Here is a 24,158-nt window from a genome sequence, read left to right as displayed (position 1 = left end):
AGAGGTGTGAGGAGTGTGACTTGGGGGCCAAAATCCTCTGGGAGGGCAGAGGTGGAAGAGGGAAAATGATGGCCAAAACATGTTGCTGCTGCTACGTGACTTTTTTCAACAGCTTCGAGAAATACAAATAAAGGATCTGCTACTTTATTTTGAAATGGTAAAAAAAAAAAAAAAAGAGTGAATTAATCTACAAAATAAATTAATGAGCTTTAGTGGTCGTCTTTCTTCTGTGCACGTTAATATTTGGTGCATAGGACACTTTTATTTGACGGGTTATTTAATATTTTAAAAAGAAATGTGCATCACATATCTGTGGAACCCCTGCAGCAGCTCTGCAAACTCGTGGTCTTCTACACTCTTCTGCAATGCTGTTGATCTTTTTATGGCTGTGTTCTATTTCCCCAACTGGACTCTAACCCCTGCGTGGGAAAAGATCACATCTTGCCTGTTTCTGTATCCCCAACACCTAGTACAGTAGATCTTACATGTATTAGATACTCAATAAATGTCTCTTAATATTAACAATTATAAATACCAGTTAAATATGATGCATAAATACAACTATAAATCAATTGTGTAAAACACTGATTTAACTAGGCGCCAACTTTCAAGGATTCACTGTCTTGAAGAATTTGCTGATGTCATTTTGCTTTTGAGCCATTTACTTCCTTTTTCATGAAAATGGAATGAAGGGCTTAAAGTACACTGCTTTCCATAAAAACTGATTACTGAATCAAAGGATAAAAGAGGCCTTTCTAAGTGGTTTTCCCCACCTCCAAACAATGAAATAATCTACTCTGATAAAACCAGCACTATCTGACTTACCAGCAAAACTCAAATGTTACCTACACTGATGATACTCAAATGCTTTCTCTGCTATTGTTTCTGCAGTACAATCACCATGCAAATAAAATCTTACAAGGAATCTCAGTGTATAAAATGGAAAACAAACTAACTTCTATTGAAGCTGATGTGGAGACATCCGCTTCAGCCCCCATCCACTCAGTGCTCATCCTTGCATCTCCCAGTTAGCCCTGAGGTGTGGCTCTGAGAAAAACAATTCAAAATCTGCTGATCCAAGGTATTCACACTAAACTAATGAAATTTACACCTCAGGTTCAATGCACTCTTTCTGGTCACTTGCCTTAGTTTGCTTATAGAATGCAGTAAATAGTATCCTTCAACAGTTTAAGAATCTATGTTGAGTATTTTGAAGAGTTCTTACTCCGAGGTCTACATACATTTAATTTTCAACATCAAACACTTCCGCAGACGCCCAGGACAAAATTTTCCCTAAACTCCTGGGAGGTGGTGGCAGGAGAGACTTGATTCCTTGGCAGCTACTTAATTGCTGAGCACTTTCTGGTAAGTACAGACAAAATAGATGACTACATCAGCTTTATACAAACTAGGTTAGAGTGCTCAGCAATTAAGTCTCTGAAAAATCCCTCAAATCATTAAACAACATCACAGTCCACTCATTTGAAAGACTAAGGACATGCTCCAGAGCTACAAACAGGTCATACTCAACTTTTCCTTCCCCTTAGCCAAAGAAGAATCAAGTCCTTTCACTTCTTCTTCCATATGACTGGAACAGTTCCCCTCATCATTCCCAGGAGCACTGCTCTCGCCTAACCCGACAGCCACCTCTGCGCTACCTCACTTGCCTCCTTCCCTCCAATCCAGGGTTACTCTTCCTTACATTCATTTATTTAACAAACATTTACTAAGCACTTACTATGTTCAAACTACTGTTCTAAGCACTGAGGAGAGAGTACTGAACAAAACTTTCATTGTGCTTTGTTTATTTATTATGGGGTGACCTTGATTCTTATTTCAGAGAAAATAGAAGCTATTCAATTAACATTTCTACAAGCTGCCATTCGTGCCCACATACTCTAACTTCCCTCTCCGTATTCCTATTTAAGGCCATGACTCTATCTGCCAACTGGATCCCTTCTCCAGGACACCACTCCTGCTACTGACCTCTTGCTCTCCTGCTCCAACCATATTTCCTTCTCTAAGTTATTCCTGTCAGCATACAAACACATTATGATAGTTCTTACCTTAAAAAGAAAAAAAAAGAAAACCCATCCCTACTTCCACATCCCCTTCTAGCCACTGCCCCATTTCTTTGTTCTCTTTTCCACAATAAGCATCAAATGATTTGTCTATACTTACTTTCCTCCCTTCTTTCATGGGCTCACCTCAATCAGGTTTTTGCCCTGACTGGACATTCTACCAAAAGTATTTCTTTCAAGGTCATCAACAATCACTTTACCATATCCATTAGTCAACTGTAACTCACATCTCGCTCGGTCTTTTCAAGCCATATTTTACAGAGTTTATCATGCTTTCCCTCCTGCAAAACTATCTTCACAAGCCTCTAGAACACCACACTCTTTCGTTTTTCTCCTGCCTCACCAGCTTTCTTTTTCTTTTTTTTTTTTAATTTATTTTTGGCCGCGTTGGGTCTGCATTGCTCTGTGCAGGCTTTCTCTAGTTGTGGTGAGCGGGGGCTACTCTTCCCTGCAGTACGCGGGCTTCTCATTGTGGTGGCTTCTCTTGTTGCGGAGCACCGGCTCTAGGCACATGGGCTTCAGTAGTTACAGCATGCGGGCTCAGTAGTTATGGTGCGCAGGCTTCAGTAGTTGTGGCGTGCAGGCTCAGTAGTTGTGGCTAGCAGGTTCTAGAGCACAGGCTCAATAGTTGTGGCTCATGAGCTTAGTTGCTCTGTGGCATGTGGGATCTTCCCGGGCCAAGGATCAAACCCATGTCCCCTGCACTGGCAGGTGGATTCTTAACCACTGCGTCACCAGCGAAGTCCCACCTGCTATTCTTTTACAGTCTTATTTACTGGTTCCTTCCTCTCCTTCCCAATTTCTAAACTTTGGAGGGGCCAGGACTTAATCTTCAGGTATCTCTTTTATCTACACTAACCCTCTAGGATGGGCTACTCAAAGTATGGTCCATCAGTCCAACTCCCAGGTATCAGTACCTGGGAGCCTCGTAGAAATACAAATTCTCAGAACTTGCCCCAACTACGGGTATTTTTACGCAAGCAAAAGCTTGAGAAATGGCTGTGCTAGGTGATCTCATTCAATCCTTGGCTTTAAATACCATCTGTACAATGGTTCTCAGCCCTGGCTCCACGTTAGAATTAACCTGCGTTGCTTTTTAAAAATAATTACACCTAGGGGGCTTCCCTGGTGGCGCAGTGGTTAAGAGTCCGCCTGCCGATGCAGGGGACACGGGTTCGTGCCCCGGTCCAGGAAGATCCCACATGCCGCAGAGTGGCTGGGCCCGTGAGCCATGGCCACTGAGCCTGCGCGTCTGGAGCCTGTGCTCCGCAACGGGAGAAGCCACAACAGTGAGAGGCCCGCGTACCGCAAAAATAATAATAATAATAATTACACCTAGGAAAAAAGAACTTAAATTTTGCTAAACCTTACAAACTAGATATTTAAACTGAAATTAATAAACTGAACATTAATTTTAATAATGAAAATAGTGTCTGAATAATCTTTTCTGGGCATAAAAGTTTTCCTCAAGGACATACATACACTCACACACACACACACAAAACCCCTCATGTTGAAACATATGAAAAAATGTGATCCACACGACCCAGCTATTCCACTCTAAGGTATTTATCCAGAGAAGGAAATACATGACTACACAAAGACTTGTACACAAATGTTCACAGCAGCTTTATCTGTAGTGGCCCCAAACTGAAAACAACCCGAATGTTCATCAACAGCTGAATAAAGAAGTTCATACAATGGAATACTACTCAGCAACAGAAAGGAATCAAGTACTGATACATGCAACAACATAGGCGAGTATCAAAACAATTATGCTTAAAGAAGCCACATAGAAGAGTACACACTGTAAGATTTCATTTATAGAATTCTAGAAAATGCAAACTAATCTACACAGAAAGCAGATCAGTAGTTGCCTAGTGACTGAAGATGGGAGGGAGGTAGGGATAGTAGGGAAGAACTGAAAAGGGGTACAAAGAAACTTCTGGTGATGATGGGTATGTTCAATACCTTAATTGTGGTGATGGTTTCACAGATGTATTCATCTGTCAAAACTTATCAAATTGTACACTTTGTGCGTAGTGTATCGTATGTCAATAATATCTCAATAAAAGCTGTTTAAAAAAATGTTTAACCTAACCACTAATCAAATTAAAACAGAAATACCTGAGCCCCACTCCCAGGTTAAACAAGAATATACAGGGGTGGGACCAGGCTCAGAAATTTTTTGAAAATTCCCAAGCTGATTATAAAGTGTAACCAAGGTTGAAAATTACTGATCTATACGATACTCCAAAAGTTGCATCACCAGCCCCAGCGTCTCCCCCGAAACTCCAGACTTATATAACCAACTGCCTACTTACATCTTCATCTGGATATTCAGTAGCAACTCAAACTAGCTTATAATTTTGATTGCTCCCTCCTCCCATTCTTCCATTCTTTGACAGTCTTCCTATCTTAATAAATAGCACTCCATTTTTTCAGTTGCTTTGACCAAACACTTAAGACACAATATTTCATTCCCCACTTTCTCTCACACCCACATCTAATTCACCAGCAATTTCTGTCCACTCTACCTTCAAAATACATCTAGGATTGGATGATTTTACACTACTCCCACTGATAACCACCCTTGCAATAGTTATGAAGATAACTAATGTCCCTGACTCCTCAACTGTTTTGCTACAGACTATTCTCCCACAAAGCAGCCAGTTGATCCTTCTAGATATAAATCAAATTATACCACTCCTCTCCTAAAACAATTCAATGGGTTCCTCCTCCCCACCCAAACACCTTCCCTAGTTATACTCTGGCAACCAGAGTATATGGCAACTGAGAAGAAAATCCAAAATTCTTGCTCTAGACTGCAGCCCCACATGATTTGAGTCCCTCTTCCTACCTCATCTCCTATACTCCCCCCTCTGGAACCCTCTGTTCCTGCAGTCTTAGTTGGCTAGGGCTGCCATAACAAGATACTGTAGAGTGGGTGGCTGAAAGAACAGAAATTTATTTTCTCACAGTTCTGAAGACTAGAAAGTCCAACATCAAGGTATGTCAGTGTTCAGCTTCTGGTGAGTGCTCTCCTTCTGGCTTGCAGAAGGCCTCCTTACTGTTCCTCATATGGCAGACAGAGGGAGAGAGATCTTTTTCCTCTTCTTAAAAGGCCACCAATCCTATCCCATTAGGACCTTATCCTTATGACCTCATTTAACCTGCATTGCCTCCTAAAAGCCCTATCTCTAAATACAGTCACACTGGGGATTAAGGCTTCAATATACAATGGGAGGTGGTGGGGGGCAGTATGTGTGTGTGTGTGTGTGTGTGTGTGTGTGTGTGTGTGTGTGCACAATGTAGTCCACAGCACCCAACCTCACTGGCCTGTGCCTGCCTGGGCGTTTCCCCTGTGATCTCCTCTGCCTACTCACTCCCTCGCTTCTTCCACGTCTCTGTACACATGCCAACAGTTAGGGAAGTCCCTCCTAACCTGACATAAAATAGCACTCTCCTCTCCAACTCTACTCCCCTTCTCTGCCTATTCCTGTCTCCCTCATTATGCTTTATTTTCTTCAAAGCATTTGTTTTTACTTACCAAATTACGCATTATTAGTTTATTGCCTGTCTTCCTTACCAAAAAAGAATACAAGCTGCCTTCCACCCCATAAGTGTAAACAGGCACCTTTTTCCTGTTTTATTTTGTTCAACGCTGTTTGCCCTCTTCCTGTGGCATAAAAACAAAACACATCCTAATGTGCTTTTAATGGATGGGTGAATATGAAACCCTCCTACTCAAAAATTTCCAGGGACCTTAGGTGATCCTACAGCAGTTTCCCAACCCTGGCTGCACATCAGCATCACAGGAAGTCTTTTAAAAAGTACAATACTTGGGCCCCACCCAGACCAACTGAATAAAATTCTCCAGGAGTATTTACCTGGAGATAAAAATACTTGAAAACTCTCCAGGTATTTTTCAAAGCTCCTCAATTGCTCTTGTGCAGCTACTGGCCTACAGAATAAGATCCAAGTGCTAGCTAAACTGTCAGATTTCTCCAAGTCAGACCCTAGGATCTGTCAAGTGAAGCAAATTACTGCATTTCACCTTGTAATACTTTCCTAATGTACCTAATGTACTTTCCTAATGTACTTTCCTAATGTACCCTAATGTAACACTTTCCTAATGTACCTAATGATCCCATCTCTTCCAAATCGCATTCTTTATCTACTCTAGCCTATATTCATCTCTCCCCTCTCTGAAACCCTACAGCACATGTGGACTGTTTCTGATAACCATAGTAAATACATATATACCATGAAGTATAGCTTAGTCCCATTTTAAACTACTTATATGTATATCTTTAATCCCCCACATATGCTACGCACATACTGGACACAATAAATACATGTTGAATAAAGAAAGTTTGTTCCTAAAATTATTTCCCTTTTCAATTTGTACTAAACCTGAGAAAGGGTGCATGCTTGAATCTTTCCATTAAGAGCCACTTAAATCAGTGGTCCCAAACCCTGACGACCTGAGGAGCTTTTAAGAAACTATATCCTTGGGCTTCCCTGGTGGCGCAGTGGTTGAGAGTCCGCCTGCCGATGCAGGGGACACGGGTTTGTGCCCCGGTCCGGGAGGATCCCACATGCCGCAGAGCAGCTGGGCCCGTGGGCCATGGCCGCTGAGCCTGCGCGTCCGGAGCCTGTGCTCCGCGGCGGGAGAGGCTGCAGCAGTGAGAGGCCCACGTACCGCAAAAAAAAAAAAAAAGAAAGAAAAAAGAAACTATATCCTTGTCTGGACCCCACCTTTAGGAGTTGTGATTTATTTAGCCTGGGATAGAGCCCAGCTATCCTTTTGTATTGATAGCTTGGTTTTTCAGTTTCTAAGGCGTTTCCAATGTGCAGGACAGCTGAGAACCAATGACTGAAATGCATCAAATTCGGAAGCTCTACCTTTTCTAAACATAGGGATTTGGCAGCATTAAAAAGATGTTAAGTTACAGTCTGCAGAAAACAGCACTCATATTTTCCAAGCCTTTCTTTTATGATATTGATGAACTCGTACTGTACTTACTGATCAAAATGTCTATTTTAAGCTAAAACAAGTCTTATCCAGAGATTAATTTTCTGTTTTATGGTCCAGCTTCCCTTCTAGTAATCTGTATTTAGGGAGGACTTACTAGTACAAGCAATTTTTCTTAAGTTTCTCTTCTTTTCTTCATTCATTTACTCATTCATGAAAATGTTTATTGTGGCAGGCAGCCTTCTTCTAAGATGTCCCCAATAATCTCACCCCCTGGTATTCCTGTTCTTGTCTCATGTTCCTGGGAGTGACTGGACCTAATTAAGTGCTTCTAACGAATAGAATATAGCAAAATTGATTGATGCCACTTCCAAAATCAGGTTACCAGAGGACTCTAGCTTCTATCTCTCTCACCTTTTCTTGCCTTGTGAGCGCCTCTGTAAAGTGGCCCACATGACAAAGAAGCCTCTGTTCAACACCCAGTGAGGAAGTGAGGCCTGCCAACAGCCACCTGAGTAAGCATGGAAGAAATTCCTTCCTCTCCCACGAATGCCTTTAGATGACCACAGCCCGTGAGAGACCCTGAGTCAGAAGCCCCAGCTAAGCTATACCCAGATTCTTGGCCCACAGAAATGGTGAGGCAGTTTATGTTTGTTGTTTTAAGCAGCTGAATTCTGAGGTAATTTGTTATGCAGCAACAGATAACTAATATACTTATTGACACCTATTATATTCCAAGTATTGAGATGTCATCCTTCGTTACAGAAAATCTGATACCCATACTGCAGGATGGTCTCTCTGATACACCTAGCTCTGATCCACTGAATCTTTATATGTTACATAGAGGTTATGGTACTGACTTAGCTCACCAGGGGACCACAACAAGTCACCCATCAGATTATAGCACCTTCAGTGTGGGACAAGTTGTCCTGTGCTTGAGGTTACTCAAGTAAATACTTGATTTGTTCTTCACTTAACATTCTCATACAGCTGTTCCAACTGGTATTTCTTTTCACTCCTTTGTAATGTTCACCTTTATTCTGTGCTGTCAGTTATTCTTGTTACGCAGTTTACTCTGTGTTGTCTGTCCTTACTCCTTGCTCTATTGCTTTTCCTCTGCTTCTTGGCCTGGTGTGGGTAAGACAGTGGTTTTCAGAGTCATCACCAGGCAGCAGTACTGCTCCTTTCATTTTTCTCTCTCCTTTACCTTTCACCAGCCAGAGCTGTTACTTATGTAATAATCAGATCTGTGGCTGTTTTAATAACTGCTCCTGGAACAGCTCAGTGCCATGTTTTCAAAGCCTGGTTTATGTACCACCAGTGGTCCCTGTCATCTGCCTGCTCCACAGACAGCCTGGTATAATCATAAATTTAAAAGGTAAGATCAATTATGATTTTTCACTGAAAACTTGTTATTTTGTAATGTATAATCCAAACTCATAGAAGTTGTTTTAGCTCATAAAAGTAGAGATGAAAATAATTCCAGAAATGCCAGAATTCACTGAACAGGGCTTCATTAGAATATAGAATGTCAATCAGTATGACAGGTAAGTGGATCTGCAAGTATTGACGTGTATGCACAAGCACCTGGAAAAGAAAATTATGAATGGAAAGCATACTGATAAATATATAAAAACTGTTTTTTTTTTTTAACAAACCAGCATCCTGTCACCTTTCGTGATCACAGTATAATCCTCTTTCAAATAGTGGCATGAGCATTAAAGCTTTTAAATTATTTTCAAAAATATAGTACTTTTCTGGCAAACCAAGTAAGTTTTTATAAAACAAGGGCAAAATATGCTCTTTGGTATAAAATCAATGCACTCTGTCACCAAAAACGGATAAGTCAAAAACTACAAAGGCAGCGTTCATAGTTGTACTCAATATCAAAAATATTATAAAGAGAAGCTTTTTTAAAAAAAATTCACAAAGTCAATGATAATTTAAAGGGAATAATTATTACTATTACTTGTGCATGCTAGCAGGTATTTTTGTTTCACAGTTGGAAAAAAACCATAAATGTGAAAAAAATCAAGCAGTTCTTACATCATTATAGACAACCTATTTCAGAGAGAAATGATCAAGGATTTTGTTTGATTTATCACTGACATCCCAAGCTACATAAAAGTTATTTCCAATAGAGTGAAACTATATTAAAAACTGTGAACCACAATGTCAGCTGCAAAAGGTGGGTTGGGGTCAGTACTGATAGAACAGCAGCTATTTGTGTAGATATCAAGCTATAAAGGAGATTGCAGTTGACTGCCTAACTACACGTTGCTTTAGTGTTCAGTGTATAGCTGGCAATCAAAAATACACCTCCCAATTTTGATTCAATGTGATCAGAATGGTCATAAGGTTTTTTGCTATACAAAGAAAACATTATTGAATATACTGAATTTTCCACCTTAATATAAACTGTTGCAGTAAAAAGTATTTCGATTTCTTTAAAAACTTGTTAACATCTGAAATGATCATTTCTATGATTTCTAGAGATTTGCTCAAGTAGTATATGTATCTGAACAATATGTTTAAAATCTTGAATAGTATGAATATGTTGATTTAGGGTACAATACAATAAATTTAATTTTTAGTTTAAGAAAAAGCCAAATATGGTATATGGGGTTGATCACCGAGAGATTGACTTTCCCACTAAAAATAACCAGGAAGTTAATTAATATTACATTTACCACTGACTCAATTTGAAATATGCAAACTTTCAGCATTTTAATGAGACAAAGTTGATCAAGAATCTGAGAGTTCAAGAAACAGCTTAAGAAACTATCTGTAATTTTGGAGTCATGTTCAATTTTAACATCCAGAATTATCTGAGCAAGCCATTGCTTGTTACCATTTCAGCAACCTGTAATTGTAAGTTAGCAGAAATTAAGCAGGAAAAGAAATATACAATATGGGTAACCTGATCTATAGAGTTCAAGCTCACAAGCCCTATAGATCATCTAGTAAACAACATCTCTTTCACAGATGTGACTTATTATAAATATTAGTTTTTAAAATACTATTTTGTTTTTATTACTTTACAGTGATAATTTTTTTTTTAATTTACCAAAAACTAGTGGTATGCTTATATATCCTTTGTGTTCCAAGGATACAAAACGATTGAGATGCAGTGACATAATGTTTGAGTCTGGCTCTTAAATAAGATTACCTGGAGTCTAATCCTACTCTGATACTTACTTAAAATCTCATTTCTCATTTATAAAACCGTAACTGTGGGAAGTAAATATTGTGGGGAGTAAAAGTTGTGAGCATGAAAATACATTAACACATTGTCTTATACATAATAAGTATTAACAAAGAACAAGAATAAACTTATTTTTTCTTCTTCTTTGAGGTTATTCAAACAATTGAGTATATAAAAAATCTGAAGGCTTCCCTGGTGGCGCAGTGGTTGAGAGTCCGCCTGCCGATGCAGGGGACGCGGGTTCGTGCCCCGGTCCGGGAAGATCCCACAAGCTGCGGAGCGGCTGGGCCCATGAACCATGGCCGCTAAGCCTGCGCGTCCGGAGCCTGTGCTCCGCAACGGAGAGGCCACAGCAGTGAGAGGCCAGCGTACCACAAAAAAAAAAAAATCTGAAAGCTAATATGTGAAGGTACTACTAAAATATGATTTAGGAACACATCCTTATAAGAGATTAAGTTTTTCATACTTTGTCATCTTCAAACAAAATGGCAATACTACACTATAAAATCCCAATTTGGAAAAAACTAAAAGCTATTTGGTTTATTCACTTCACCTCTGTGTTTCCCAGTTCCAGAGTTAGGTTAGATGACTGCTGCTAGCCTCCAAGACAGTCTCACATCTCTTGGCATTCATGCCCTTGAACAGGCTCCTCCTACAATGAACAGTGCTAATTTGTACCAACAGAAGGATACTGCAGAAATGGCTATAAGTGGGACTTTCGAGGCTAGGTCATAAACAACACTGTGCCTTCTATCTTGCTCACTCTTGATCACTCACTCTGGGGAAGCCAGCTGCTATGTCATCAGAACATTCATGCAAGCCTAGGGGGAAGTACACGTGGCAAGACACTGAGGCCTCCTGCCAACAACAGCCAGTGAGAGCGCACCATCTTGGAAGCAGATATTGCATCTGAGTCAAGCCTTCAGATGACTGAAGCCTCAGTTAACATCTTAATTGCAACCTCATGATAAACCCAAGGCCAGAACTACCAAGCCAAGCTGCTCCCAAATTCCTGACTCACAGAAACTGTAAGAAAATAAATGTTTTGGAATGCTGTTACACAGAATATATAATAAATCTGTTTGCCAAAAATCCAGGTGAAAAAACAGTGGTTTCTGGTGTGGGAAAGGGGAACATGGAAGAGGGAAAGGGAGAGGAATGGGAATAGACCTAATCAAAGTGAACAGAATAAAACAATGCAAAGTGTTAAAAATGTTTTAGGCTGTTATCTCTAGGTTTCAAAGATCATTTTAATTTTCTTCTTTGTCCTTTTCTATATTTTCCACACTTTTAACAATCTATCTTACTTTTTAAAATAAAAACAGAAATATGCTTTTTAATTCTAAAAACTTTCTAAATTTCATGTGTATAATCTTATTAGGTAATAATCTACTTGAAAATAACTGAAGGTCAACTGTTGAGATCACTACTGACTTCAAAGCTTCACCTATTATTTGTGGTGAGGTGGATGAACCTAGAGTTTGTCATACAGAGTGAAGTAAGTCAGAAAGAGAAAAACAAATACCGTATGCTAACACATATACATGGAATCTAAAAAAAAAAAAAAAGAAAAAAAATGGTCATAAAGAACCTAGGGGCAAGACGGGAATAAAGACACAGATCTACTAGGGCATGGACTTGAGGATATGGGGAGGGGGAAGGGTAAGCTGGGATGAAGTGAGAGAGTGGCATGGACATATATACACTACCAAATGTAAAATAGCTAGCTAGTGGGAAGCAGCCGCATAGCACAGGGAGATCAGCTCGGTGCTTTGTGACCACCTAGAGGGGAGGGATAGGGAGGGAGGGAGGGAGATGCAAGAGGAAAGAGATATGGGAACATATGTATAACTGATTCACTTTGTTATAAAGCAGAAACTAACACACCATTGTAAAGCAATTATACTCCAATAAAGATGTTAAAAAAAAAAAAGCTTCACCTATATGCAAGGCACTGTGCTTAATGTAAGAAGAGACTAAAAGATGAAGACGACATGGTTCCTAACATCATGGAGCCTCAATTTAGTAGGAGAAACTGTCAGGAAGAACTCAATAATGGCCTAGAACATGGTATATTCTCAATAAATATTTGTTGAATAAATATGAGGGGTAGGAAATACTAAAAGAGCACACCTACAATTGGGAGAGTCAGAGTGGAAAAGAAATGTGTCAGGGAAGCCTTCCTGAGGAGCTGGTAAGTGAAGTGAGCCTTACGTGTAGAGACAAAGGTGGAACGGCAAGTTGGAACCAGACTAAGCAGAGTTCTGATTGATAGAGTCAGTCGTCTGGAGTCTGGATTTTATTCTGGAGGAATAAGGAGCTATCACAAATTCAATCTATATGCTATTCTCTCTAGCATGTTTGAAATTTTACATAATGTTATAGAAATAAAAGTTTAAAAGTTGAATCTTGTTTTGAATCCTCATTGCTGACAATGCAAGGGCATCAGGGTCAGACTGGAAGCAAGGAAAATCATTAAGAAATCATTACTATAGTTGAGAGAGAGGCGGTAAGTGTCTAAAGTAGGGCTTTAGGGGCTATGTGAGAGAGCATATGTAAGGAAAATACTCAGAAGTCTATTTGGATTTGGGGGTGTCGAGACAGAGGGGAGGAGTAAACAATGACATCAAGGTTTACAACTGATGCCTAAGGGCATGATGATGCCACAATAGCAGAGACGTACTTAAAATTTGCTATTTGGCCTTACATATGTATATATGTACTAACACATACATATATACAAGTTATCTATATATTATCTGATGTTTAAATGTTACATACATTATATATTACAAAAGTTATATACAATATATAACATTTGCAGCAGATATAAGATCCTTAGAAATTTTATTCTCATTATGTTTCCTAGGTTAATATTAATATTAGATGAGATTTCATAAGTACCAACTGATGGTATACGCTACAGATAGACAGGGAAGGTAAACAAACCCACTCTAAGTATCAGAAGAAAATTACCCTAGTATAAGCACATTTTGTTGATAATTCATATACAAATAATCAGTTCAAGACAAAAAACAGGTTATATAATATATATATATCACTGTAGCATATACTTTCTAAATAATAAAAGCAGCTACATTTAATTTTGAAAATGTTAATCACAAATTGTGATCAAAATTGTCTGTTTTAATATATTATACGATGCCATACAATTTGCTTTTGTCATTTTCTTTAGATTGTTTGTTCTATTTAATTCAAGATGCCTACAATCACAGAGATCTCATTCTAATTTAAAGAATGTTCTTTTAAAGATACCTATCCTGTAATTAGAAAGATTTAAAAAATATTGAGCCCAGTAATACAAATCACTGCTAGTCTGTTTCCTTTTCATTATACTACATATTAATTTTTCAGAGGCATAAGTAATCAACAAATGGTTATTATCTTCTGTCCGCTAACAGAAGATTTAATTCATCCTTTGTAAAGGTCTCCAAAATTTGGATTAATGACTATATATGAAGTTTAGGGCAGAATATCACATTTCTTAGAATAAAAACAGTATTCTGAATGTAAATAAATGTCCACATGTTTGCCAAGACAGATTTAGCTCTAATCAGTTAAAGTATATCACAAAATAGTAAGTGACCAACTTAAGTTGTACAGAAGTGAACTAAATTAACTTAGAATGAATGGATTATAATGATATATGCCAAAATAACTAAAAAGAGGAATTTAAGGTTTAATGATAACATCAAATATAAAGAAACATGCAACAAAAAGAGGCTTACCTAAAGTAAAAGAGGGTAGGAAAAGACTACAGAAGGAATTTCTAGTGATGAACAGAGTCCTGATTTAGGAAAGACAAATGTCCTCTACTCTCGGCATGTCTCAGCCAAACACAAGTGAACTCCCAGCTTCTCTTTCCAAAGACAATAAGGAAACCCGTTCAGGATCCTCTATCTCTAATGATCCTAAGAGATTTAAGTTAAATTTACTTTCCAAATCAGCTGAGGAAATAGTTGTAATTTTCCGTTCCATCCCATATCCCATAGTTCCCCATCTGATTCATACTAGCCAAAACTTACTTTAGAACAGAGCTAAAACACAAATGTATGGTTGAAATGACAAATTTATAAACACATACAAGAAATCAACAAGCAGGCATAAATGACTACTTCAGATCTTTGCTTTTTGATAAAAGGAAAGTATAAGGAAAAATAGAAGTATATTAGGCCCAATGAGATAAATAAAAAAGAAATTTGAGAAGACAAACTTAAAATCTTACGCAAGATTACAGCAGTTAACACACACTATGTACTAATAAATGGAAGCTATGTGCAGAAATTTTTGGTGGACAAGGCCACAAATAAATTTTACTAAAAAACACTGCCACTAAGTTAATAGAGACCAACAATGACTACAAATCAACTCGGTTTTTAAAAATAACAGTAACTTTCTATAAAAGCACTTTCTTAACATAGCATTTACTAAGTTATCAACTATATTTAGCAATTCACTAGTAATAGTTCAGTGCAAATGAAAGATACTATACATTAATATTCAAAGTTAAATGTAGTCAAACTGAACATTTAGGACCTGTGCATTTTATTGTATGTTAATTACACTTCAATTAAATAATTAAATGTAGCAAGACTTTAGTTATGAGTAACTGAAGGTGAAATATTTAGATAAAATTGATTTTTCCAGCTAACTAAAATATACATTTCAAAAAAACAAATCTTTTTTATTTTGTTCCTAAAATTTATTACATGCTTCACTGTCTTAGTAAATAGTATAACATATAAAAGCTATTAATTTTTAAAAGATGTCTTATGTGTGCCAAGGATCATACTAAGCTCTTTACATTCACTAACTTACTTAATTTCAAATTCCTTTTTATATGACAAGGAAACCAAGGCTCAAAATGTTTAAGACATCTGCAATGATCATATTCCAAGTCATACTCAACTCCAGGTCTGCCTGACTCTAAAGTCTGTACTTTTTTTTTTTTCCCCAGCTTTATTAAGGTACAACTGACAAAACTGTATATAATTAAGGTGGACGTGATATTTTGATATACGTATACATTGTGAAATGGTTACCACAAACTAACATATCCATCACCCCATGTCACCTGTTTTTGTGGTGGTGAGAACATTAAAGATTTACTCTTTTAGCAAATTTCCAGTATACAATATTACTAACTACAGTAACCATGCTGTACATTAGATTCCCCAGAACTTACTCATCCTGCATAACTGAAACTTTGTACCGTTTGACCAACATTTCCCCATTTCTCCCACCCCCAGCCCCTGGAAGCAACCATTCTGCTCTGCTTCTAGGAGTTCAACTTTTTTAGATTCCACATATATGTGACACCATGCAGGATTTGTCTTTCCACAGCCCATACTTACAACATGTCACAAGGCTGTCTTGTCTGGCTTACTCAGAATCACCTTTTAGAACCTCATGCAGCATGTTATTCTGGAGCCATTAAGATGTTTGGGGACATCTGCCCTTATCCCCTTATCTGAAATGGCAGTTCCAGAATGCTGTCTCATTCTAGCTGGTGATTCTTTTCTCTCCTGTCTTGGCATCAGCTACCACTTCTCCGTATATCTGATTTGGGCAACCTTAGTCTTCTCAGTCACAACTCCAAGCCCCAAGCTGCTTCTAATTTAATATCTACCATAATCAAAGAAGAAGGGAAAATTGCCAAGAATGAGATCTTATCAAATTGGTGATCATATTCTATACAATTGTTTTACATCACTGTTAACAACTGTGACACAAAAAAATTGCATGAAGCAGAATACGGTTGTAATTCTTAAAGCTGCATATAGCACTCTAGAAGCTAATGGGGGAGATGCGGATGATGAGGAAGAGGTGACTACAGAGCTCCTTATCCCTTCTGCAATGAAAGCAGCTCTGCTTTCACTTTATTAATTGGAGCTCCAAACAAAATTATATGAGATTTCATTTTTATAAATTTATTTATTTTTGGCTGCATTGGGTCTTCACTGCCACACTCCGGGCTTTCTCTACTTGCAGCGAGCGGGGGCTACTCTTTGTTGCGGTGCGCAGGCTTCTCATCGTGGTGGCTTCTCTTGTTGCATAGCACGGGCTTTAGGTAAGCGGGCTTCAGTAGTTGTGGCACGTGGGCTCACTAGTTGTAGTGCATGGGCTCAGTAGTTGTGGCTCGTGGGCTCTAGAGCACAGGCTCAGTAGTTGTGGCACACGGGCTTAGTTGCTCTACAGCATGTGGGATCTTCCCGGACCAGGACTCGAACCCGTGTCCCCTGTGCTGGCAGGCGGATTCTTAACCACTGCGCCACCAGGGAAGTCCTATGAGATTTTTTTTTTTAATGGGAAAACTATTAAAATAAACTAACCAAAAACACTGTAGGACTGTGTTTGTGGAAATTACTGAAAAATGGCTGAAAATTCAACAAGGTGGATAGTTCTTGAATCTAGTAACCGAATGCCCAGAACAAAGCACTGAATGTTATCCCAAGGGTTTGGGGATTACTTCAATATCACGCTTCTCTAATTTCTATAACTCTTAGCACATCTAGAACAAAGTTAAATAATACTGAAGAGAATTTCCTTGCCTTGTTTCTAATATTAATATCACAATTTCTAATATATCTCCATGAAGCACTTTCCTGATTATGGTTTTGAGGTGCATATTTTAATTATGTTATGGTTTTATTAAAGACTGTTTCCAGATTTTTTAGGAGAATGTTTTTACATTTTTAAACTCAATTAATTGAGGTTTTTTTGTTTTGAGGTTTGGGAAGGTTTCATGGTTTGGTTTCTAGTTCTTGCTTTTTTATTAACTTAAATTTTCATCGTAGAGTGTATGGTTGATAACACCTTTTTCCTCCCAGTTTTCTTTCTAGTACTTATTATTGAAAATGTCACATGGGGAATAAAAAAGGTGTCGTTCTTTTTACAATAAAAAAGTATGATATATTATATCAGATTTATTGACTATATAATTCCGAGTCTCCATATCTCATATTTAATCTCTCTGATGTGGAAAGGACTGAAAGATGTTTTAAAGTCTCCCGTTACTGTTATATTTCTTTCTCTTCCTCCTTGAATTTACAGTTTTCACTTTAAACACTTCAATGCTTCATCTTCGGAAAATAAAGATTTGTGGTTCTCTTCATATTGGTAACTGTATCCTTGATTATTACAAAGGGCCTCTCTTTTTTTCACCTGATGTTTACTGCTTTTAATTCAACACTGTCTAGCAATACCATCCAATGATTAATTTTTTGTTTTTATTTGCCTAGTATCTTGTTTTGACTATCCATTTACCTCCAACCCCCTTAGTAATTTTGTTCTAGATATCTCTAACATCAAGTGTGTAGCTGGGTTTTGTGTTTTATCTAATCTGAGTCTTGCTGAACAGCTAAGCTTATGTCATGGGCTTCTATTGTTTTAATAAGCACATATGATCTTGCTTCTATGTTTTCTGGGTCTGTTTTTCCTTTCATGCTCATTCTTTTTATCTTCCATCTTTTGCTACACAGTTATTCACATATTAAACAAATGTTTACTGAGCACCTACTATGTGCCAAGTACCATACTTAGTGTTAAGAACACAATGGTAAACAAAAAAGTTAGCTACATACATACAATTACAAACTGGTTTTGTTCTTCCCCACCCCCACTCAAATACCATTAGCAATTCTAACAGGAGTTGGCATAGATAAGGCTTCCAAGGAAGATTGCTCACATGATCTGACATGCTCAGACTTAAATAACACAAAGGAGGTGCTCCAATGAAATAGTGGGAGAAAGATTATATTGGGCAGAAAGTAAGCAATGAGTGTACAAAGGTGGCAAAGAACTCGGTGGGCTATAGAAACTGAAGGAAAGGCTGAAGGATATTGAGCAAGGGGGAAGAACTACATGAGATTAAGAGGTAGAAAGGCCATATCAGGTCTTCAAATGGGCCAAGTTAAAGAAAGAATCTTGGCTTTATTTTAGGTACAATAGGTATCCTGAAATACTTCTAAATTTTAAACGTAGAGAATGAAGCGTGACACGTATGGAACTGAAGAGACCAAGTGGTACAGTATTAGAGTAGCCCTGACAGGAGACGGTGGTGACTTGGAGTAGTTGGCAAATGGTGAAGATGGATCCAAAGATTTTAATCAAGGTGGTATTATCACTCTTCCTCTTACCCTTCTCCCAGTTCTGGAGTTATGTGGTCTACTTTTAGACCTATTCAAGATTACTTTTACATATAGTATAATTTGGTTGCTGATTAAAAAGACATGCTACATAAACTCATTCATTCAGTAAATATTTATCAAATGTTTACTACTGCCAGGAAACATTCTAGGCATGGGAATATAGCAAGAAAGAAAAAAAAAATCCCTAGCCTTGCAGAGCTTACATGTTGTGAAATAAAATAAAACTAAGTCTTCTTTATGTATCTCATTATGTCCTACCATAATATTCTAAATCGGGTAACATTAAAGCATTTTTTGATGTAGTATAGTCATTCATTCACTCAACAGACATTTACCAAACACCATCTATGTACCAGGTCCTACTCTACAGGTATACAGAAATATCCCCTCATGAGCACACATATTAATTGCTAGAGATAGGCACACACACAGACACACACACACACACAAATATATATATATATATAATTTATCTGTATTATTATAAACAAGCATACACATATATATTATTATATGTGTGTATGAGTAGAAGGTAGGAGTAGAATAAAAATAAAGCAGGGTATGGGAAGAAGCACAGAAGTGCTATTTTTCTGCAGGGAAATCAGGTAAGCACCTCTCATGAGGTTACTCTTAAGCAGAGTTCTTAAGCAGAGTCCTCAGTGAAGTGCAGGAGGAAGCCATGCAGGTATCTAGATGTGAAACATTCCAGGAAAGGCAAAATCGACTGTAAAGGCCCTGAGACAGAAGGCTGGTATGTTCAAAGAACACTAAGGTGACCAAAATGTCTGAACTGCAATGAGTGAGAGAGAAAATGGTAAAATCAGTCTGAAGAGGTGGCCAAGGACCAGACCATGCAAAGCCCTCCTTTTCTACAATGGAGATAACTTGGAATTTTATTCTAAGTAGGATGGGAAATGAAGTAGGATGTGAAGGTTCTGAATAGGAGAATAACATGATCTGACTAAAGTTAAAACCAAAACTACTTGGTTGCCCTACTTAGAATGGTCAAAATCTAGAACACTGACAACACCAAATGCTGGAGAGGATGTGAAGCAAAAGGAACTCTCAGGTACAGTCACTTAAGAAGACAGTTTGGTAGCATTTTATAAAACTAAATATACTCTTACCATACAATCTAGCAAGCGTGCTCTTTGGTATTTACCAAAGGAGTTGAAAACTTATGTCCACACAAAAACCTACATATGGATGTTTACAGCAGCTTTATTCATAATTACCAAAAGTTGGAAGAAACCAAAATGTCCTTCAATAGGTGAATGGATAAATAAACTGTGGTACATGCAGACAATGGAATATTATTCAGTGCTAAAAAGAAATGAGTTATCAAGCCACCAAAACACATGGAGGAATCTTAAATGCATATTACTAAGTGAAAGAAGCCAATCTGAAAAGGCAAATACTGTATGATTCCAACTATATGACCTTCTGGAAAAGGTGAAAGTATAGAGACAATAAAAAGATCAGTGGTTGCCAGGGGTTGGAGGAGGGAAGGATGGAATAGGCAGAGAACCAAAGACTTTTAGGGCAGTGAAGCTATTCTGCATGATGTTATAATAGTAAATACATGCCATAATATATTTGTCCAAACCCACAGAATGTGTAACACCAAGAGTGAATCCTAATGTAAACAATGAACTTTGGGGGATAATTATGTTTCAATACAGGTTCATCAATTATAACAAATGTACCACTCTGGTGGGGATGTTGATAATGGGGGAAGCTATGCAAGTGTGGAGGCAGGGGATATATGGGAAATCTCTGTACCTTCCACTCAGTTTTGCTCTGAACCTAAAACAGCTCTAAAGAATAGTCTATTTAAAAAACAAAAACTGATTGCTTTAGAAGAGTGAATATAAATGGTATGAATGACATATCCCCTTGCAAAACAGTCTGGGGGAGATTTTAAGGTAATGTCCTTCTTATAGTTTCCCAAGTCAATCACATTTAGAGTTTGTGGTCCACAAGGCAAAGCTCTGAGACATGAAGATCTATAATTAAATTCTGGCTCTGCTACTGAATGACTTCTGTTCTTATGTAAGTCACTTAACCTTTCTGGACACTGCTTTCTTGAGAAAATAATTACAATAATAATAGTCATTCTACAAAGGGGTTTGTGAGGATCAAATTAAAATGAGCACTGGAAACTTAAAAAAAAAATTACCTGGCTGCTATTTAGAGACCAGATGGTAGGGGAGCAGAGAGTAATCACAGAAACCAGTTAGGAACTTACTACAATAGGCAGGCAGGAGATGATGGTGGCTTATATTACGAAGGCAACAACAGAGTGTGGAAGAAGTGGCAGAATTCCAAATATATTTTGGAGGTACAGCAGACAGGATTTGTAGATGAATAGGAAGTAAAGGATAAGAGAGAGAGTGAGGGGAGAGAGAATGTGTCATCAGAAAGAAGGAATTTGGGGAGAGAAATCTAAGTTCAATTTTGCACATTAAGATTGAGACACCTAGGACTTCCCTGGTGGCACAGTGGTTAAGAATCCGCCTGCCAATGCAGGAGACAAGATATCGCGCCCTCGTCCGGGAAGATCCCACATACCGTACAGCAACTAAGGCCATGTGCCACAACTACTGAGCCAGTGTGCCACAACTACTGAAGCCCGCGCACCTAGAGCCCGTGCTCTGCAACAAGAGAAGCCACCGCAATGAGAAGCCCACGCACTGCAACAAAGAGTAGACCCCGCTCACCCCAACGAGAGAAAGCCTGCATGCAGAAATGAAGACCCAACGCAGCCAAAAATAAATTAAAAAAAAAAAAAAAAGATTGAGATACCTGGAAGACACGAAGTGGAGTTGCCTAAATAACTGTCTAATGTTTCACACTCAAAAAAGTGGGAGATGTTTACATCTAACTTATTGAAAACACTCCCACATCTTAAACATGCATATGGTAAATAGCAAGACCTTCCAACTGCCAGTATCAGTTAAACTATTATACCAACAGGTGATTAAAACAAGACAGACATGGTTTTAACCCTTAGTTTACAGTTTAGTGTGAGAAACAGAAAAATACACAAGTAATTAAAATATATGCACTATGGGAGAAGTCCAAAATGGAGGAAGAAATTTAGGCAGAGATGAAAACTACCTTAACATCACCTATAAATAACACTCAAATGCTGCACTCACTACGCTGAGTGACATGCACTGACCATAATGGGTATTATGAACATAGTAGGGTTAGGAAGAAAATAGAATGGGATTGAGATTCTACTAGAAGGGAGATGGAGTAACAAAGAGGTAGGTTAAGAAAGACTGGAAACTCCAAACAGGTACGAAAGTTAAACAAAAATTAAGACAAGAAAACAGTCCAGGAAACCCCAGAATCTGAGCATTTATATATTCAGAGCCCAAGTAATCTCATGTTAGAAGAATAAGGTTTGGCACTCTTTGAAATAATTTACAGAAGATTGTTCTGCTGGTACTGGGACACATGGATAACCATCAGAGGTTACAAATTCATTTACTGAGAATAATCTTCTTAAATGTCCCTCATCTAGGAAAGATGAAACCAAAAAGCTATTAAAATGTCAAGTCACATGTCTTGTACCTTAGTTATGGCTTTATTTTGCAGTATGTTCATTCTCAAACAGTATCAACTAGGGGAAAAAATGGGTTGATTTGAAAATCTCCAAGCCCTTAGTATCTTAGAGAATGGATACTCAATTCCCGTAAAGTAAGATGTTAGATCTCACCTCATAAAAAAGAAGTCTGCATGTAAGGAAACCTTCTGCTTCAGAGCAGTGACTTTGAACCAAGAAAGGAGAGGTTTGTTACCCTGCTGGGATGAGGGAAATAACAATGACAATAATGTGCAGTCAACGCTTGAAAAACAGAGGGCTTAGGGGTGACCACCCCCATGCAGTCAAAAATCTGAATATAACTTATAGTTGGCCCTTTGTATCCAGGGTTTCTGCACATCCATGGATTCAATCAGTGGCAGAGTGTAGTACTGCAGTATTTACTATTGAAAAACATCCACGTATAAGCAGACCCATGCAGTTCAAAGGTCAACTGTATAATGCTACCTACTATGCCCATGTAGAAGATCTGAGTCTGATATCCTGATGAAAGGAGGAACTGATACTCTGATTAAAAGCTTATAGGAAGGAAACTTTACAATTTATCTAAAGAAATTAAGTAGGCCTGGAAATGAGAAAACATTACAGAAAGACCTAAATGGTCTGTCAAATTTAGGAATGCATAGTAGGGTTTCAGGTTACCAATAATCAATAGTAAAGCTAAGCACCTATGAACAGGTGAAGCAATAAAAGAAAAAAAAATACTCAAAGCATCTTTAACGAGAAGTAACAGACGGAGAACTATATAAAACCAAATGTTTTTCAGATGCTCCAAATCTGCACTGTATAATACAGAAGCCATATGTGGGTCCTGAGCACTTGAAATGTGCTAATCTGAATTGAGATGTGCTCTAAGTATAAAATACATCCCAGATTTTTAACACTTAATATGAAAAAGATTGTGAAATATCCTGCTAAAAACTGAAAGGGTAATATTTTAGATAAATTGAGTTACATTTTAATTTGGCCACAAGAAATTTTAAAATTATATATATAAGTCCCTTTTGTGGCTTGCATTGTATTTCTACTGGACAGTGCTGTTATAAATTAGTCATGTTTAATGTGAAGCCTTAAGTTAATATGACTATTTTTAACATTTTCATTGAACTTAATAGTTTGTTCCTTTAGTACTAAATTCCTCTTGGGTACATCCTGAATAAGATGATTTTAATGTGAAGAACAATGACAGCTTACCAGACTGTCCAGAAAATGGACTGAATCAAATATCTGGGGAGGGGCTTGAGCCAGCAGGATTGTTCCACCCAATGTTAGCCAGGCTCTCTTCATGTTATCTCTGGCAAAAGGGTTACATAGTAAGAAAGAAGCACTATGTACACATAGAACAGGATTTGACCAATAGTTTAGTCAAATCCATCCAGGATAACAATAAACTTTGTTTTAGGATTTTTCTCAATTACAATCCTAGTGTTAAACTTACAGTGTAAGATAAATATCTTTCACTATGATTTATTCAAGCTTACCCATTCTCAGCAATTTTCAGATATTCAAATTCACCCTTTGAGGACAGAGCTCGCCTAATTTCAATTTGCTATAAAGGAAAACACACCTCTCTCATTAGGGTGAAAGGAAATAACTGTATTACTCTTTATGAGATACCATGACAGATTTTAAAAGATAGTGCAATTCTCATAAACACTAATACCATCTGGAAACATTCCATGGTCCATCTGGAAACTTAAAAAGAATGTTGTTTTAGGAAATTAAGAATTTCACAAACAAGATACAGAACATAAAACTTTTACAAGATAGCACTGACTCAAAGACAGAGAATGCAATATCTGAGAAAAACAACTGAACTATCCCAATATTACAAGACTACTAATTTTTAAAAAATGTATTGGACTCAGCACAAAGAAAATTATATTGGATTTTAGAGATCCAATATTTCCTACAGATTAAAATATTTCTCAAGTCAGAATTCTTTGGCACAAAACAATTCAAGACTTCATATATAATTCTCAAACTGCCTTAGACTTTGGTAATCAGTTGAAGAAATGGAACCAGTGGAAGACACCCTAGACGGCTAGAGGAGAACTCTGGGCTCAGGTGTTAGTTAATTTGAGAGCGAAGTGTCAAAGTGCATTCATTT

General features: G+C 37.8%; 1 protein-coding gene across 7 annotated transcripts in view; it reads right to left on the bottom strand.

Moving 5' to 3' along the window:
• YAF2 (YY1 associated factor 2) overlaps nucleotides 1-24,158 on the bottom strand; it is a 65,793-nt gene that overhangs the window by 9,857 nt on the left and 31,778 nt on the right. The window contains exon 6 of one of the 7 annotated variants that reach the window (XR_013830597.1): nucleotides 21,006-23,342. The exons of the other annotated variants lie outside the window; for them this stretch is intronic. The gene's annotated coding sequence lies outside the window, so the exon portion shown is untranslated. Of the gene's footprint in view, nucleotides 1-21,005; nucleotides 23,343-24,158 lie in introns of those variants that run through there. 7 annotated transcript variants of the gene reach the window in all.

The sequence above is a fragment of the Stenella coeruleoalba genome, assembly GCF_951394435.1.
Source record: "Stenella coeruleoalba genome assembly, chromosome: 11".
NCBI classification, from domain to species: domain Eukaryota; kingdom Metazoa; phylum Chordata; class Mammalia; order Artiodactyla; family Delphinidae; genus Stenella; species Stenella coeruleoalba.
Note: the sequence above shows the minus strand (reverse complement) of the source record. Positions and strands in the feature narration are given on the sequence as shown.